Source organism: Hibiscus syriacus, unplaced genomic scaffold (assembly GCF_006381635.1).
Source record: "Hibiscus syriacus cultivar Baekdansim isolate YM2019G1 unplaced genomic scaffold, ASM638163v2 tig00111832_pilon, whole genome shotgun sequence".
Taxonomy (NCBI): Eukaryota; Viridiplantae; Streptophyta; class Magnoliopsida; order Malvales; family Malvaceae; genus Hibiscus; species Hibiscus syriacus.
This window is the reverse complement of record NW_024063190.1, coordinates 267111-286310: the sequence shown is the minus strand read 5'-3', so window position 1 is coordinate 286310 and position 19200 is coordinate 267111.

Below are 19200 nucleotides of genomic sequence, written 5' to 3'. Positions count from 1 at the left end.
TCCAGATCGACGAGACTTTCTTGTATGGAAAATACAAGCAAGTTTTATTATTGGCAGTTGTCCAAGATGACAATCGCAACATTCTTCCAGTTGCTTTTGCTCTTGTCGAAGGAGAAGATACAGCTTCTTGGGCTTTTTTCCTCCGAAATTTACGGGCACATGTTATCACGAGGGAAAACATCTGTGTCATTTCAGATCGTGGAGCTGGGATCAAAGCAGCAATAGAGTCTTTGGGTCCAATGTGGTAACCACCCTTTGTCCAACATAAGTATTATCTTCTGTAACATTCTGTAACAAGCTTCTCTAGAAGGCATGAAATGTTTCGTGTCATAGAGTTGTCGCGACCTCTTAAAGGGATTGAAGTTGTGTCGTTAAGAGTAAATCCAAGGGACAGAACGTGCGACTGCAAGTTTTTTCAAGCTCTGAAGTATCCATGCTCTCATGTGATAGCAGCTTGCTCGCATACACGTCAAGACTATAACCATTTTGTGGATCCCGTATACCTACTATCTGAAGTTTTTAAGGTATACGAATTTGAGTATCCCCCCATATGTAATGATAAAGACCCTAATGAGGTTCAAGATTGGCTTCCGATTGTACCAAATCCGAGTTTATTGAGGGAGCGTGGTCGTCCAAAATCCAATTGAATTCATTGCGATATGGATATTAGAGAAAGATCTAAACAAGACAGAAGATGTGGGCATTGTAGAAACCCAGGGCACACTAGAAAAACATGTCCACTTCTGTTGTCATCAAGTAACAATTGATGAGGAAATGATGTATTTTATTATCAAATAATAATTCTTGTACTTTAATTTGCATTTACTTCAAGTTAATGTCATTTGATAATCACCGATGAAGATTAAAAAAACAAACACAATCATTAAATTTTAACAAACTAATAACAATAAGTATTAAATGGTAAATGATAACCAAATTACAATAACTGATATTAAATGGTAATAAACAAAACGAACTGAAATACATTAAAAAAGTCCAACAAATTTAACAAAATAAAGTAAGTATTAAATGAGAAATAAAAAAATTACAATTTAACAAAATAAAGTAAATACAAATATAATAAAAAATAAAATCTATCGATGCCTGCGATGTGAATGTGTTCCGCAGGGCGGTGGCTGTCGGTCTCGAGGAGGATTTCTTCGTATCATTGGTTCTGACTCCTCGCTGTCATCATCATCACCATCATATATGGCTGCGGTGGCTGTTGGGAAGGTCCTGCTTGTGCAGCTGAGGATGAACCGGAAGCACCTGCTCTCCGTCCACGAGTCGGGGGACGATGGTGCTGTGTCAGTGAACATCTCTGTCGACGTCGTGGAAATGTCTGCCCTCGTGCATCCTCGGGAAGTAGAAACGGTTTCCCGTTACTGTTGAACCACTCATAATAATCCTCAGCATACATCAAGAAGTCAGTAAAAATGGGCTCTCTACGTGGAAGGCGCCGATGTCGATCCTCCCACAACACGACCCATCCATGATGCCTCACCAGCCAATCTGTATCTGTCTTGCCACGTCTATCTAAGCTATGTAACTCGTCCACATTGCGAGGTACTTCCGGAATTGGTTGAAAACAACCAAACTGCCGGAGCACGCGATCAGTGGAGTGTCACTCGACGGTCGCATAACAGATCAGAGGGATCATCGCCATCCAAACATCTAATGGACCCCTCAACTCAGGTGGAATCACCGCCCTCACATCATCAGTAGAATATGGCACTCATTCAAACTAAAATAAATAATATATAATTTTTATCAAAATAATAATCTAATTATATAACTATAATCTAAAATCGATTTTTAAACATTAAAATTCATACCTGTATGTCAGCCTTCTGATCGATTAGCACCCTAATCTTTTCTAAATCATCAGGTAGCTCCTGATGATTATTCCTATCAGTAGACCACCTATTCAAGGACAAAAATTTGTTATACGCTGTATAAAATTATTAATATACAAAATCAGTTTTATAATTACCTCAGAAGTAGTGGAAATACGAATGGGTTCTTCACAACGAGACTTAAAAAGGGCAATCGATACCATGCCCAAGACTGCAGCAGCAGGAGACATCCGCTGATAGCATTACGCCTGTAGTCAGTGGCTCCACACATCTCCCTGTACAACAAAGCCAAAACTGCCGAGCCCCAACTGAATGATCCGGCGAGACGAAAGTCGCTAAGATGTCGCAACCACATGCAGTGAACTAGGTTGCGCGATTTGTCCAGCATCAACAACCCTCCTATCAGCTGCAGTATGCATGCCCGTGCATATATCTTAACCTCATCCTCAGAGGCGTCTACGCTCAACTCCCGAAAATTGACATCTAACCAATTTAACGGTATCCTACCTCTGATAAAAATTTTCGGGACACGTCCTAGACTATCCCGACACAAAGTAGTCCAAGAACCGGAAGCTATCCCCGATATCACATCTCCATCCACCGAAAGCCCCAGGTGCATAGAAACATCCTCAAGCGTGATCGTGCACTCTCCGCACGGAAGATGGAATGTGTGGGTCTCCGGCCTCCACCGCTCTACTAAGGCAGAAATCAGGTCTGGCTCTATCTTACAGTGACCCTGATATCTACCTATATAACCGAATCCAGCCTCTACTAAACACGACAAGACACGACTGAGTATCACTAACTTAAGATTCCTAATAAAAGGATCTAACACACGGTCATTCTCCTAAAAATAAATAATTACAAAAATTAATTCTTAATCTAATAATCATGCATTAAATGAATCAACTAATTATTACTAATAATTTAAATTAAATTAAAACGTTAAAATATTATCGTATCAACAAAGTGTCGAGATATTTAATTCTTAATCTAATAATCATGCATTAAATAAATAACTAAATATTACTAATAATTTAAATTAAATTAAAATGTTACTGTATCAGCAAAGTGTAGAGATATATGATTTACATCCGAGCGAAGTATATTATCTTCCATTATATATCTGCAAAAGAATTATATTAGTTAAATATTAAATAAAGTAAAAATATAATAGTAAAAATATTATAAAATATACCTTAAAAAGATAGTATTTGAGAGAATTTGATGCGATAAAAGTGATTGAGGATGGGGACGTGAGGGGGTTAATTAGGGGTATAGCACGCCCCTTGCACCGCGCTATACCCCACGTGTCAGATATCCAGGTATAGCGCGTTGCAGGGGCTGCGCTATACTCACGTGTATGTCAAATCACCGTATAGCGCGGTGCAGGGGGCGCGCTATACCCCACGTAGCGCCAAATCATCGTATAGCGCGGTGCAAGGGGTGCACTTTACTACTAAGGGTGTTAGATCGAAAAATATAATCTGACCGATATTAGATCAAAAAATATACTGTTCACCGATGATATATCGATAAAATCACCATTAAAAGGTGAGGGCAGCGAGTCTGCCGAGTTAAGGTACTCGAAACGGAAGCAGGTAACGAGAGAGCTGGAGTTAATTCCGCAATCACGCTCCTTTGATTTTCTTTGATTCCTTTGTTTTTATTTATTAGTATTTGTTATTTTTCTGCCAATATTTTAGTTTAGGGTAACAGCTAATATCTTCAATAACCAATAACATTCTCCCACGTTTAATGACTGTAGTCCATAAAAAAGTTCAATAATTCTAATATAGTAAAAAATATTCAATATAATGTTCTTTTATTTTAATTTACTTTAAAATATTAAAAAATCTACATTGTCTGAATTTTCCTTTTTTTTATTTTACAAAAAATAGAACAATTTCATCTTTAGTTAAATAATTATATTATTTTATGAATTAGATTCTAATTTTTTATTTCTTTAATTTAACATTCATTTTAAATCTGTTTTGTTCAAATTTAAATCACATGATTTTCAACCTCAATAAAATATACATGTAATTTTATTTTTTTAATAGTATAAAGTAATTAAAAGATAATATTCATTTAAAATCATTCTTAATTATTGACAATATACACCTTACAAACGTAATTACTTAAACATAAAATCTAGTTTTCTCTCACATATAGGGTTGTGGGAAAAATTATTTTTCATTCTAAGACATCCACTATATTATTTCTTGAACTAGGATTTTTTATTAGTCTGAAGACGTCGTGCACTCCTGGGGTCTTCTCAATTTGCTTGAAGACGCCATGCAGTCGCGGAGTCTTCATATTTAGCTTGAAGAAACGTGGAACACCTGGCGTCTTTAGATTAGTATTATTCAATTCACTTTAGATGGGAAAATAATCCCCATGATAGATTATATTAAAAATTAAAATTTCCACTTACATTATCTCAACCATTTTACCCATAAAAGGCTAGATTATACTGAAAATTAAAAACTTATGCTTACATTATCTCAGTCATTTTGCCCATAAAACCCACATTCTTTGTAATAGACAAACAAATACATGTTTTAAAAGAGACAGAGCCCAGTATTAAAAAAATATTAATATACTTCTTTAATCTGGGATATATGCTTTAACTTGGCTCTTAATTAACAAAGAAAAAGGGAAATAAAAATCAAGGAGAGGTACAAGTAGCAACGTGCAAGCTAAGACCGAGCATTTGGTGGTGTTAGAGATCAGCATGTAAGACGAAAGGCGAAGGAAAAAGGGGATTCTATGATTCAGCTTTGAGGCAAACCCCATGTGGTAGGACCGAGCAATAAGGCCAACCATTAAATGATCATTTATATATAATTAACAACGAATTCAAATACATATATTATTAGCAACAACCGATTTGTTTAGTGAAATGAGACACTAAATCTCATAAGTAAGATTAGAGGTTTGAATCTTAGCGATTGCGAATTGAGTAAACTATGTTAGAAGGATCACCATTATCTATGTAGTACCCGATTCAAATTAATCGATCAATAGATCATATACCGATGATTATAAAAAAATTACATATATTATTATTATTCGTGAAAAGGCTGGTTGCATTTTCTATAACGATACATGATTTATGTTAAAGTTGGAAGCTTTCTTCAACTTTTCAATTGCTTTGTATGTATGAAATGTATCGGATCACGTGGCTCTTAAATTGTTAGTGAAGCCAACAAGTACTACAAGTTTCTCTCTCTTTTCATCTCCTTTCCCAAAACTATTTCTAACCCTCTCTTTCTTTATAAAAGTTTACTCATTTAAAAATGGATTGAATTTTAGTTTAATGTTTAATAAAAATATATTTAATTTAATTTATTTTCTATTTTATAATATATTTATAAATTATTATTTCACACATTGACAAGGTAAAAACAAAATATTTTATAGCATGGATGGACGGAGGGCATGTGTGTGGGGCGATTGCTCTTTTATATTCTTTTACAAGTTTATCAATTTCTAATATTTTAGAAGTTCGTTCCCTTAAAATAAAAATCATACAACCGTCTCTACTTCACAAATATAATTTAGGGTTTGTGTTATGACTTTAAGATTTAAGTTTTAGGATTTATATTTTGGTTTAGAATTTAGAATTTATAGGTTAGAGTCTAGGGTTTAGATTTAAGATTTAGAGTTTAAAATTTAAAGGTTAAAATTTAAGGTTTAAGATCTAAGACCCTTAAATAGGACACATGACAACATTGAAATATGTTTATAAATTATTTAATCTTTATTACTAATAAATGATAAACATTCAATGATAATCTTACTTTTTATTGATATTGTATATATTATCTAACTATATATATAAAAAAATATGAACAAATATAGATGAGTTTGAATTTTTTGGTACCACTTGTATGGTATAGATGGATTTTAACGGGAAAAAATGTTGATATCGTGCATGTACTTGATTCGCAACAAACAGGGACACTCTCATAAGTCACAAGGTGATAGGCATAAGCAGAAATGGAAGGGGAAACGGTGGCGTTCGTCGCTTCCGTCGCTATATGTAGAGATGACTATTGCCTACTATTCTTCTTTAATTTCTAGTCCTACGATGGGTCCACTAAATCCAAGTCCAAGTCCACTTCAATTGCCCCACCGGATACAAAAGATCTTGGTCAACCGGACCAACTCGTTTAAAGTTTAAACTTTAAACACCGTGGTCTTACACTTGTATCTTGTATTCATTATTATTTATTTAAATTTGTATTTAAATGTTTAAGAAAGAAAATACGGAACTCGTAAAGTGACCTAAGTAGTAAAAGAGAAACTTATTATTTTCATAGGTTTTCGATATGAGTAGTTATGTCTGTAAAGAATATATTATCAAATAGTCAATTTTTTTAAATAAATACTACTTTATAATCACTTCAGATTATTAGAAAAATACATAATTATTTGTGACTATTAAATAAGTTAAGACGATGAACATCTATTTTCATACAAATTTAAGTTAAATGACTTAAATTTTGATACTTCTGACTTTAATATATGTTCAGACCTATAATTTAGCCACGATTGATTGGACTCTAAAACATCTATTTTCAAACAATTTTTTTATAATAATTATTAATTTTAATCTAATTAAGGGTTCAATTGATTGAAAAGTTGAGAGCTTAATTAAGTCTTTAAGTAACTAATTACGGACCTACAAGAAGACATAATAGAAGAGAGAGATTAAAAACAGAGAAGACAAATATAAATAAATAAAGAAAGGGTAGGGCCGTTCAAGCAGTCTAATCGGGTACCATTCCAAGTTGGGTGGTGATGTCTAATCTCAATCTGTACAACATGCAAGTAAGTTTATCGTTTTGCTCCAACTGCAAACAGAGCCTATAATTGTGATTAGAAGTTTGTGTTAACAACTTGGACAAAACTTTGATCGTGGACGCCAAGTGGCTTGTACGCTTCTGCCATTGGGTTGGGTTGGAAATTTTCCTTACAAATTGGGTTTAGGGTTTAATTGACATTAGGAACAATTTTACGTATTTTTAGGGTAAACTACTTCATACACCAATTAATTTATTAATTATAACACTAAACTTTAATTTGTTATTCAATTATGACAACGAATTATGTCATATTATCGTTAAGTCAATAATTTGACGATGACTAAGAACGAAATTAGAATCTCAACTCCAGAGGGACAAGTAATAACTTTTCTAAAAGTATGGGAAATTCATAATTATTTCATAAATGCTTAATTTTTTTTGGGATAAGTGTCATTTTATTTTTCCAAAGATGTGGTATTCCACTGCTACAAGCAAACAAATACAACAATATTCCCTAAAATTGTATATCCCATACAAAGGTCCCTATTAACAGCATCACTCTTAATTAGGGGTGTAAACGAGCCGAATCGAGAGTATTGTTGAGCTCAACTCGACTTAAAAACTCTGAAATGGAGCTCGACTCAAAAACTCGCGAGCTTAAAATTTTTAAGACTTGAACTCGAATTCCTGAATCGAAGCTCGTGAGCCGCTCGAAAATGCTCGAAATGAAAAAAAATCTTAAACTTAACTAGAATGAAGTCTCAAACTCAAACTCGAACATGAACCTTAAATACATGAAAACTGTATTTTTTAAAAAAATTAACACATAAATGTTAATATTATTAAGATTTTATTTTTAAAAAATAAAATCTTAATATATTATATTTTCGAGCTGCTCACGAGCTTTTCGAGTCGAGTATCAAAGTAGCTCATTTCGACTCGTTAAGAATTCGAGTCGAGCTCGAGCTCGAGTCGAGTTCATTCGATCAGAGTATTTATCGAGCCTTGACCGAGTCGATCTCGAGTAGCTCGCGATCTGTCTCGTGTCATTTACAGCCCTACTCCTAATATCCTTCCTAAGAACTTTAATTCTCACTATCCCTTTAATACAATTCACAATATCATCTATACTTCTATGCACATTCCTAAATAGCCTATAATTAATTTATTCCCATATACAATATAAGTAAGCGCACCAAGCTATTTTAAGAATGTAAATAACAAAAGATTTGTTTCTCAACTGAGTAATGACCCAGTTCAGTTCCTCTTCTCAACTCCTCACAATTCTATTAATCCTGCACAAGAAAAGGATAGCTTGTCAAACAGCCTTAGAAAAAGAGCACTTGAAAAAAATATGCCTTCGAGTCTCAAACAACAGCCCACAATTCCTGCAGTATCCATCCACCATAATCCACATCATAATCAGTCTGTCAGCAATAGGCAATCTATCAAGGATTGCTATCGAAGCAATGAGGGAATGCTTGGGAATATTCAAGGGAAACCAAATGAGTTTATGTCACAACACATTCTCCCTCATTTCCCTTATTTCATTCCAAATCCATGTAGAATTTATCCTGTCACAGCCAACAACCCCAGAAAATAAAAAATGTAATTCCTCCCTCATCCTCAAAATTTTTCTTTCACACCAACTAAACCAATGCTTACTTTCAAAAATATAAAAGTCAGTACCTTTAAAGACATTGGTCCTGACACAAGCCACCCAAAGGGACCCTTCCCCTGCAAGCAACCTCTTCATTAAAAGCAACACACAAGCCTTGTTCCAACACTTAAATTTTTTATTCCCAAACCACCTTTAGATTTAAGAGTTCATATACTCCCCCATTTCACTTAGGCTCATCTTATAACCACATCTTCCCCCTTCCAAAAAAACACAACACAAATCTGGTATATTCTCCTAACCACTATAACAGGGAGAATTAATTGCCTGCACCAGTAGTTAACAATGTTGAATAACACAGCTCTGATCAGTTGAAGCCTACCTGCATAACTCAGGCATTTACCAGACCAAAGCCCCAACATGGATCTTATTTTATCCACTAGACCTATATAAATGATTAAATTTATATATAAATTAAATGTAAAAAAAATTATCGGGTGGGGGCGCAACCCCTCTCGTATATTTAATAGATTTGTCCCTAATGATGATAAGATTAACAATTATTGACATGATCTATCACACCAAAAAGATATCATATTGGCGATAATTATTGATGCCTAAGCAACGTTGTTTTGGGCACTAAACTTCATATGTGTATTAATTTTGCAATTGAACTTTTAAACATTTTACATTGTTTGCATTGTACTTTCTGACTACTATCAGTAGCCAAGCATTATCCATCATCTGTCATATTTCGTGAAAATACTAATACTAAAACATTCGTATTTCACTCATCTTTCGTATCATATGATTAGTTTTCTACAAAAATCAATCTAACTCGACGAAAATCCATATAAAAGTTCGACGTATTAATACTCTGATCTCTTTCAATGACTGTTCGATTAAGCTAGTTTTGAGGTATGTTATTCACCTTCACGCAATAATGCTTCTCACTGTTTGAATTTTTGAACAAACACCCCAAATATTGTAAATCTAAGTTTGTTTAATTGTTTAAAAATTCGATGACAAAATCGATGCACTCCTAAAGTTAAGTCTAAAAAATGATGTCATTTTAGACATCAGAACAATCGCACCAAAATGATATTGTTTTGGTGTGACATGCCACATCAACAACCATTAGTCATGCCATCATCTCATTTGTGACTTAATGATAAAGTGACATAATTGATTGTAAAACTAAAATTCAATACTTGGTAAAATTAAAAGTTCAATAGTATAAACGAGTTATCAAACAAATTTCAATGGAATCTGATGTTAGTTTATCCTATTTTTTATAATAATAAATATTTACTTTATTAATTAATTAGTTTAGATTAGATAATATGTAAATTTATTATGAAAATCACTCATCCATAGAATTTTGTCTTCTTACCCCACCCATAAGATTTTTGCATATATTTCTTCTCTTTATATTGATATATCATGGGAACATGTGATCGATGGAGCTGATAATGAGACAGAGGAAGGTCGAGACAACATTTTTCAATATTTCAGACCACTAAAGAATGCAATTTCACCCTTTTCCATCGAGCAAAACAACGAAGGGATCAATAATTTCTTTAGAGGGATTGATTCTCTTTTTTCTTGAGAGATCGATCCTTTGGTTAAGTTAAAGAAAATGTTACTGAAATTTCTTTAGCTTTTCTTTTATAAGTTAAAAAAACGAACCGTTCAGCTTGCTCATCATCTGCCAAGGAGGCCGACAGGAAGATGCTGATAGAAAATGTTATAATAATGGAACGATGATTATCAACAAACAAATAAACACGATTGAAAAACAAAAAAACACTCAGATTTATGTGAAAAACTCAAAAGGGAAAAACTACAAACAAATGAGAAGAATTTCCCTAATATGAAAGAAGAAATTACAAGAGAATTTTGGTGAAATAAAAACTTAATATCTAACTCTGACCCTTAGTATCTATTTATATGAATAGATACTTGATTACAAAGGAAAAATAAATAAAGTAGAAATTCATTTTAATACAATTTTATATTTTTAATCAAACTGAGTTTCTTACTTTTTCAATATTTATATATTAATTAATTTATGTCACTTTGAATTCGAGTCAAACTCTAACAAATCTCCACCTTGACGCGAATTCTGAAAGTACAAAGATTTCGAGACAAAACACCCAAATTCAATGTAACACTCAAACTCAACAAAAAAAATTCTTCACTTTAATGAACAAGTTCTCTACCTCTTCCACAACACCCCTCAAAAGGGTAATCTTCAGTAATTGACACCGATCGAATCCAAACTTTTTATATGCTTGGATTTAGTCCTCACATCGACATGTTTATCATAAGTGCCAACTCTACTCACAAATGTTTCACCATGAGCAATATCATGCACAAAACGATCTCTACGCTTTTCATTATTCTTCCATTGTGTTACATGCTTCTCATCAAATCCTTCTATTGCATCGTCGAAATCTAACAGTGTAAAAACATATCGAATCTTCACCTGCCATAACTAGAACTTGATGTTTTGATCCAACAGCAGAATATCATACTTTATTGTTGCTATAATCTTAAACTCAAAGCTCTATACCAATTTGTTATAATATCAGAACGATGCTTATCGACAAATAAATAAATGCGTTCGAAAAAGAAAAACAAAGAACACCATGATTTACGTGAAAAACCCAAAATGAAAAAATCATGGGCAACAAGAGAATTTTGGTGAAATAAAAACTTAATATCTAACCCTGACACTTGATATATATTTATAAGAATATATACTTGATTACAAAGGAAAACTAAATAAATTAAAAATATACTTTAATAAAATTTTCTACTTTTAATCAAACTAAGTTTCCTACTTTCTCAATATTTATATATTAATTAATTTGTGTCATTTTGAATTCGAGTCAAACTTTAACAGAAACCTTGAACATGAACCAGACCGAGTCTTGGATTTCAAGAACAAGCCACCGACGCCCGTCGAACACTTCCCTTTCGAGAACTCAATCGCTTCGTTTCTTCTGGTTCGAAATCAATTGCGTCCTTTTCATCTTCGGCTCTACCTACGGGCCGGACAAGGTATTACGTTCACATATCCTCCTTAAAGAAAACATGTTAAAAGCAAATCACGAACAAAAGGATTGGCCAAGTAGAATATGTGGACAGAATCCAAAGTCTTACCCCCCGAAAACAATTTCGTTATATTACAAAGTTAAATATATGTGGCACGTCGGCGAGTGTGTAGTTAGGCGGTGATGGCGGCTGGTGTCTTGCCGGTTCAATGGAGACGTGAGGGAGGGAAGCTGTGTGGGGCGGGGTGGGGAATTGTAGAATGAGGGTGGGATTTTTTTTAAACAGAAATGTTTTATTTTAAAATAACAATATTTTATATATAAAATAATAATAAATAAGTTATGGTGAGTAAATAAATTTTAGTTGACTAAAATAGAAGATGAAAAATAGTTGAATTATGAATGACATAATTTATCCAATTCATAATAGCATTAAACGAATGGTTGAATTGCTTGACGTGTCACGTCAGTATAAAATAACAGAATCGTTGGTCAAAGATGGAAAATATTGGTCAAAAGATCACATTGAATATTTTTTCTAAACGGGAGGGACACGTTGATTTTTTTTTTAAAATAGAGGGCCTCATGTACCCTTTTGCCTATATATTTTCATTTAATTTAATCTAAACAATTTTTTTAGTAAGTGAAGATGTATTATATTTTTAAGGTAAATGTAAAAACTTGAACCCACATAATATAAAATAGGGTTAATTATACGGATGATCATTTATGTTTATGTTTTGTCTATTTTTTGTCATTAATTTCAAAATACATAAGATATATACATATAGTCACATTTATTTTTATTTAATTAAGATATAGTCACGTTTGTTTTTATTTAATTTCACTTTTATTTCAAAATATTTAACGACAGTTAATTCGTGATGACCACATCTTAAATAAATAAAAACAAAAGTATTCATGTCTTAATTAAATAAAAAATGAATGTGACAATATCTCATGTATTTTGAAAACAATGATAAAAAGTGAACAAAACACAAACATAAATGATCATCCATGTTGTTAACCCTATAAAATAATATGAATAATTTTATCATTAGTCAATTAATGAATTTGAATCCAAATAAAATGTTAAACTACTATTTAATAACTACTGTAAGTCACATTTTTTTAGTTAATCTTTTTTAGATCAATAAGATATCTACAAGGTTAAGAGGTTGAGAGTTCCTTGAGACTCATGGTCTTACGTTTCTGTCTATATGTAGAGATTTTTTCGTAAGGGTTTATTTGCAGGGATTATTGCCTATTACAGACGCGCATATGATATTAATAACTTGACGCCAGACAGAATAGTGATTACCCTGTAGGCTAGCTCCGACAGACGATTCACAAAGAGAAAATTCGCCCAAAAACCAGAGAAAAAAAGTCTCTAGGGTTTAATAAAATATTATAAAATCAATAACTGTCAAAAGCAGTCCACAAGCCGGACTGTTATAGCTAAAAAAATCGTCTTTATTCGAATTTTGCCAAAAATAGCAAAAATCGTATTTATTCGAATTTTGCCAAAAATAGCAAAATCCCGAAAATCACTCTAAATTGAAATTCGAAATAAAATAAGCAATCTCCCAAAAATCCGGTCTAAATCGGATTTAAATTGACTTCCTAATTAACAATCGAAATATTACCATAAATAGTAAAAAATAACTAAATCTAGTGATTCGGAGGGGAAAACGGCAGAATTTGAGGTTGAAAAAAAGGCCACATGGAGCGTAGCTCAATGTGGAGAGCGTGCGCGTCGAAAAGAGCTTTCCGGATTGGGGTCTTATGCGCGATTCTGACACCTGTAGCCAAAGTTATGGCCAAAAGACTGAAACATACTCAAAACGACCCCAATAAGGAACATGTCACAATCAATTCCCGCCTTTGCGCTGATCTGCCAACTCATGGTATCTCAGCGCCATCAACGTGCAATCTGACAGCTCAGCATCATCTGTCTCAGATCCCCCTGCATCATAACTGCATATGAATACTGTTCAACTATATATTTATGTATTTATTTATATATGCATTGCATTTTATCTATATTTTTAATTTTCTGACTGCCGTAGGTCTTCCACGGAAGCTACTCTCAACCTGACGTTGGGGAGAACCTACTATCCTACCTCCCCTTACCCCTATTACATATGGGAATTGGATTTTGTTGTTGTTGTCGTCGTCTATTCTTTTATTCGAGCCAGCAATGCTATAATCAACAAAGCTTGGTTGGTCAATTTTGTCCTCATCGACGAGATAATAATGAGGTAATTGACAATTTCACCAAGGAATTAATTTAAATACATAAAAAATCATAATTTAAGCCTTTATCCAAAATGTTGTGTCGATTTACTTAAATTAAACAAATTTATTGATTGTTAAATGTTTGAGTTAACATTTATTGTTTTGATTTAATTAAGACGTTAAGTTTATATTTTTTTTTAAAATGTTTAATATGTATTATTATTATTTATTTATTTATTTTTGATAGAATTAATTAATTTTATTTAAAATAGAAAATATCCTAAATTATAATAAATGTTTACAATCACAATCGTCACATAATTAGAAAAAAATTATCTAATTATTGAAACAAAACTAGTAACTTAAGATCACATAAAGACCATACAAGGAAAGATAAAGTCTAACCAAGAAACTCGAACAAATATAGATACAAACAGATTTGATCGCATTGACAAACGAACCACAAAAGTGGCTTGAAAAGCTATCCACGAATGCAAATCGAGTATTCAAATCCAATTCGAAGGTCCAAAGCAGGGAAGATCAATAAGATATCACATAAGCTCTATCTTGATCAGTCACGGCGATGCCAAATCGACCCTGAAAAATAAAAAATGAAAAAACAGCTAAAAAAACAAAAAACATGACAAAAAAAAAAGAAAATATGACATAAAGACAAATAAAAACGTGCAATACAAATAAACTTATTAAAATTCAAAATACAAAAGAAAATAAAGCTATAATATAAAGAAAAAAATGACAATAAAAAATATCGACAATCGACAACCAATATTAATATTAATGCCATCTTCGTTAAAAACTATGTTTTTTCTAACATGTATTATTTTTAAAATGGAAGATTTTTTTGTCTTCATAATCCTACTTAATTTGAAGGAATTAATCTCTGGTTATACGGTAAATAAATAAGTAAAATACATTCCTAAATCATACATTTTTTAGAAATTTTATTAACCAATGAGTCTTAAATGAAAAATTCTACGACTCATGTCACGTACTCGTAATGTACCATTAAAACGACGTAGTGAAATGTATTAAAAACAAATTTATCCTCATTACATAAATATTAAAAATTATAAGGATTTAAATAAAATTAACTTTTAATTATAATTTAATTTCACTTTTAATAGAATTATAATTTAATAATGCTTTTTTTATTAAAAATAATAATTAATTTGAGTGATTTAATTTGTTTTGAATTGTGTTTTTTAAATTATTTAAAGGTTGAAGGTGGCCATTAACAGCATCACCGCCGGGGTTAGAAAGTCGCCCGAAAATAATTGACAACAAATCTAGCATTGCCGTCGCCAGTTCACCGTCACCCAGATCGCCGTCGAGAAGGAGCAGCAGCCTTCAACCTGCGACTGCTTTCATTTTTTTTACTTGCATTGGCCTTCGAAAAATCAACCCGTGACCGTCGGCAGTCCGTCTTCAACCTCCGGCGACCAACAAGACCGTCATCAATCGTTAGTTTCCAACCGCCTTCGCGTATAAATTCCTCTGTAAGAAAATCCCGATCGTCTTCTTCGCACGACTGTTACAGAGGTTAGATTTAGATTTTGAATGGTTAAATTACCTTATAACTCCCCTTATTTGTGTGTTATTTCCAAAGGTTAAATTACCTTATAATTCCCCTTATTTGTGTTATTGGGAACTTGCATTACCTGCAGATTATAACCAATGGTAAATACAAAACCTGTATGCACCGAGCCGTAACAAATGCAAACAGAGCCCGTCCCTCGATGTCCACATTTCATGATCCAGCCAAGACTGTCCGAATATCCCTTGCCTCTGATCTCGTGAGTCAAGATTCCCCACCTCGGTATTCTCCAGTTGTTTACGGAGACTACTTGTCATCATGGTACTCAAACGGCCCTCAAGGAAAACGAAATCTCGACATGCTCCTGCTCGACATTTCAAAGTAAATCAGAAATGCTTGTACTCTCTGCAACATAAACCCTGAAATAAGTTCATGCTCTTTCATTTCAACAACTCAAATATTTAAGCTATTGCATTGCTTTGTTTTTACATTGTCGAAACGATTTTTCCTTAGAGGTGAAAAAAGGTGAGATTTTGAAAACCACATTAATTCTTAATTGTCTTTTTTTATTTTAAAAATATATGTGATTTAAAAGACTTCTCGTTTCGAAAAAATTTAAATTTCCTTGACGATCGAAAAATACAGTTCGAAGAGTCGCCACCAATATTTGACTAGGGTGTGATTGGGCACCCAAAAATGCTTTGTCATTTTAAATAAAAACTAATTTTAATTAAAACAACAAATTGAAGTCTGCGTTGCCAAAATCCGAGTTCGGGAGTCGGTTACGTGTGGGGAAGGATTAGCACCCCCACAACGCCATAAATCGGTACCTAGTCGATTAATTAACGTCTTTGCAATGAACTTTACAAATTCGAATTTATTTTGATTTTTGATCCCATAAAAAAAAAGTAAATTTAAAACATTCAAAAACACTTAAACAAATTAAATTAAAATTACCAAGTCATTTTAGAAAGATAAAGAATGTTCGATTATTTACAAATATCGAGATCAGATCTTAAAGATATAACAACCTTTTCTCGATATATTTAAATAAACGAACATTTCTTTTTCTCTCGTTCCCAAATTTTAGGTGATGAATCAATTTTTTTTTTTTCACTTTCGGGACACACTTTTAATTTAAAATCGTCAAAACGACTCTCTAATCAGTTAAGACAAGCCACTCAAGACAATTTTAAATTAAAAGGGTATTACCCTTAGTCTGATTATGTATTCATAAGTCGAGTTATGCACATGAGGATAACATAAAATTATGCAAAAATAATGCATTTAAAAACACTTATAAATAAATATATACGTATATATATATACATGCGGTTTACAATCATATTAACAACATTTAAATGCAACAACAAGATACGTACTCTAGCAATTTAGAAATAATAGGAATTAGACATCATTAACACTCAATTGCAGATTGATTAAATGTAAACATTTCAATCATTACTAAATAAATAACAAAAATTAAAATGGAGTTAAAACATGCTTTTTAATGGATATTCATGCATACACATGCCTTTACATTAATATTATAAAGGACTAAAGCTAAATAAGAGGACCTGTAGCCCAAATAACCCACACGCCAAATCTGTCTGCCCTAATCCCTTCTCTTCTAAATCTCTTCTTCTTCACTTTCTTTTCTCATGGCCGAGACCCTTTTCTGCCTTAAAACAAAACACTTCAACCACCGTGTGACACAACACAGGTCGGCCTCACTCGACCCTCCAACCACTGCACCGTTCTCTCTTCTCTGCTCAACCTTCTCTTTTCGACCGAAATCTTAAAAACTACAGCCACCGCTTGACCACCATCCACGACGGCGGATCACTCCTAAACCGACGTAACTCTCTCTCTCGCTCTTTACTGTTTTGACTCAGGAATTTCTATTTACTAAGACTAACATCAATCCCTCTTCTTTGACAACGGAACCCGAACGACGATGAAACGGAGTCACTGAGACTCCATCTGCGCTCACACAACCCAGGTAACCTATAATCCCTCTGCTTATCTCAAATGGATGCAAAATGTAAAAAAAAACATTAAATACCTGTTGCTTTGTGTTGATTGCGTTGCTCTGTCTTTGGTTTGAATGCTAAAAATTCCTTAAGGAAGTTATGCACTGCCGCTGTAAAAATGATGGATAGACTTTTGAAGAAACTTTCTTTCCTGCTCTTTTATGGTTTGTACCATTTCACAGGGAAATAGGTTCCCAATTTTTTTCAATGCTTCTGAAATTTTTTTTTAGTATTTGCTGAAAAAATGGATGTACTATGAAGAATGAATTGTTTTTTTTTCCAAAAGAATTGCTCCTTGCTTGTTATTGCTTTCCTGAAAAACAACCCTCCAGCCTCTGTTACAATGGTTGATCTTTTAATATGGAAATGCTCTTTTCACTATTTTTTTTTATGTTATATCCTGTGTAAAAAAAATGGTCTCCTCCTTCTCCTCGTAATGGTGATAGTTAATTCCCATAAAAAAACCAACTCCTTCAGTTTTTCATTAATTCCCTCTAAAATGGCATCCACGTTTTCTGTTTTTTAAAACTTCCTGTAACTGTTCACGTCTTAGAGGATTACGTGAACTGGATTGGAATTAATCACTACCGTTTTGGGCTGATTTAGGCTTCCATTGGTCCACATTTGTATCGTGTACTGGATACGAAGCCTCTGAAGCAGTCCTCGGACGAAATCGAGCATCTACATACATTATAAGAAGCCGGGATTAATTACTCTCCTTAACTGAACATGGATTTTTTGATCAATTAATTGCTTTATTTTCACATGAAGCTGCAACTGAAAGATCTAAGTTAAACTTACATGAAAACATATAGGTAATAATGAAGTAAAAACACAAGATTAGTGAGCTTTGAGAAAATATATTCATGATAATATCTGGGTATTCTCCTTGTGATGCTTCAACTGACAATTTCATGCAAGCCTTGGATGAACTTATCAATATATTCATTCATCAATTCAGGGTTTAATGTTTCTCTCTACTTCTTATGATTCTTCTTCAGAAACTCACCCACTTCACTGTCTTTATCCATTACTAATTTGATACCTTCACTCAGATTCTCCTTCGAAATCCAGCCACTTTCTTCCCTCTTGACATCCACCGCGACCTTGAGCTCATCGGAAATTATGAGGGTTTTTATGCAATTTAACCTTTGAAATAACACACAAATAAGGGGAATTATAAGGTAATTTAACCATTCAAAATCTAAAACTAACCTCCGTAACAGTGGTGCGAGGAAGACGGTCGTGAATTTCCTACAGAGGAATTTATACGCGACGGGGGTTGGAAACTAACGATGAATGACGGTCGTGGTGGTCGCCGGAGGTTGGAAACGGACGGCCGATGGTCACGGGTTGATTTTTCGAAGGCCAACGCAAGTAAAAAAAAAATGAAAACGGTCGCAAGTTGAAGGCTGCTGCTCCTTCGCGACGGCGATCTGGGTGACGGTGAACTGACGATGACAATGCTAGATTTGTTGTCAACTATTTTCTGACGACTTTCTAACTCAGGCAATGCTGTTGATGGCCACCTTCAACCTTTAAATAATTTAAAAAACCATACTTCTAAACAAATAATTTAAAAAAGATTATTCCTTGGTAATGTTCTTTTTCATGAACCAAATGCTTTCTAACCGTCTTTTATTTTTATCCTACCATCACCATGACCGCTTAAACCATTCGGCGAGGAGTGTATTAGTAGCATGGAGCATACCCCATTCAATCAAGTATTTTTTAACAACTTTACTAAGTTGTCTGAAATGATCAACAGTTGAACAAAAATTAATTATCCTCTTTTGTAAATTCCATTCATCATCGAGTTCGGTCGATACTCGAATTTATATAAAATATTTTATATTTTAAGATAGTCGTAAACCTAAAATTAATAATTTGATCTAAAATATTAGGATTTAGATGGTTAATCATTAAAACCAAAACAAACATAATTAATAAATAATTTTAACTAAAAACTTATAAATTAAATGTTTTATATTCTATTTAAAATTTCTAATTCAAATCATTAGTGTCGT